A 1852-nucleotide genomic window follows, 5' to 3' on the forward strand; every position below is an offset into this window, starting at 1 on the left:
TGCACGCGTCTCCCTGCAGACCTAGAAAGGGCTTCGTTTCTCCTGAATCCTACGGTTATTTTTTTTCAATGTACAGTGAGCGATGTGGATCGTCGTTGTGGCGCGCAGGCGCGCGTGCTGGCTGCTGCGGGCAGTGTTAGCGCCATCTAGAGTGAGAAATCGTCACCTTCTCACGGCAGCTTTGTTGTTTTGTGGGTGTGTTTTGTTCTTTGTTTGTTTGTTGTCAGTCTATTGTGGGTGTTTATTTTGTTTGTTTTTGAAATGTTGAAAAGGTTGTTTTGTTTGTTTGAATTCGTTGGTTGTGTGATGAATGGAGTCGACGTCAAGGTATGATCTCTCATTACACGAGACGTGTTTGTTTATAATGTAATTGGTATCAGTGCTGGCAGTTGATGTGTGTGTGTGTGAGCGTGAGGAGGGGGAGGGAGGTGCGTGGGGTCGTTAAATCTCAGCTGCCTACGTTAATTCACATTTATTAAATGTTGACTTAATAAATGGCTATAAAATGGAATGGAATTACTTGCACATTTACCCGCTGCGACCGGCTGACGCTGTAGCTATCGCTGTGTGGGAGCTAGGCGGCGGTGCGAGGGGAGGGGGAGGCGGGCGAAAGGAGGGGGGGGGAGGGGCGGAAGGAGGGGCGAGGGGTGGAAGGGAGAGTAGAATCCGACACTATAGTTCTCGACCACGCTGGAAGCCAGCCACGCGCAGACTCTCATGCAGCCGGAAATTACGCAAACGTCTCCTTCGTTTAATTCGAGCTCTTAATTGCCGGATGCTGCGTGCGCGGCGTGGGCGCGGGTTTCGGTATGAGGCGTGGCAGCGACGACGCCGAGAGAGAGGATGGCGACGAGAGAAGAGAGAGAGAGAGAGAGAGAGAGATGAGAGAGAGAGAGAGAGGAGAACGAGAGAGACGACGGACGACGAGAAGAGAGAAGAGCGAGGAGAGCAGACGGACGACGAGAGAAGAGCCAGACTGCGAGAGCGGCCTGGCCAGCGGCGGTCAGGAGCCACTAGATGTGGGGGAGGGAAGCAGTGTGATGGATGGGGGCAATTCGTGCGGCAGCGGGCGGACGGAGCCACTGTTAGATGCGGGGAGGAGAAGCAGGTGTGAGTGATGGGGAATCTGGTGGCCCTAGGCAGCGGCGGAAGGAGCACTAGACGGGGGGGAAGCCAGTGTGAGTGATGGAGGGAATCGTGGCGCAGCGGCGGAGGAGCCACTGAAGATGCGGGGGGGGGGAGGAAGCAGTGTGAGTGATGGGGGAATCGTGGCGGCACGCGAGGAGCCACTAGATGCTGGGAGGAAGCAGTGTGTAGTGATCGGGGAATCGTGGCGTGCAGCGGCGGGAGGAGCCACAGATGAGGGGAGGAGCAGTGTGAGTGATGAGCGGAATCGGTGGCGGCAGCGGCGGAGGAGCCACTGAGATGCGGGGGAAGCAGTTGAGTGATGGGGGAATCGTGGTCGCTCGCAGCGGCGGAGGGGAGCCACTAGACGGGGAGGGGCGGAAGCAGTGGCGTGATGGATGGGGGAATGTGCGGCAGCGCGGACGGAGGAGCCACTAACGGGGGGGGGGCGAGAAGGCAGCATGGGAGTGGAGGGGGAATCGTGGCGGCCACTGTCGTGAAAATAGACATCGGGTAGTGAGATGTACTTTTTTACAACCATTCACTACTTATGTCTTTCGAACTCGTGTGCGCGCCGGCGCGCCTCGACCGCGCTCGGATGCTCACTTGTTGCGGCGCACAGGAGGTGGATCAACGCACGAGAACAAGCACACGGAGAAACGTGGACAGTGCCCATAGAACAACATGTGAACATTGCAAGGAGAACAACATGGGAACAGGTGCACAG

The sequence above is a fragment of the Priapulus caudatus genome, unplaced genomic scaffold, assembly GCF_000485595.1.
Source record: "Priapulus caudatus unplaced genomic scaffold, Priapulus_caudatus-5.0.1 Scaffold898, whole genome shotgun sequence".
In the NCBI taxonomy this organism is placed as follows: domain Eukaryota; kingdom Metazoa; phylum Priapulida; class Priapulimorpha; order Priapulimorphida; family Priapulidae; genus Priapulus; species Priapulus caudatus.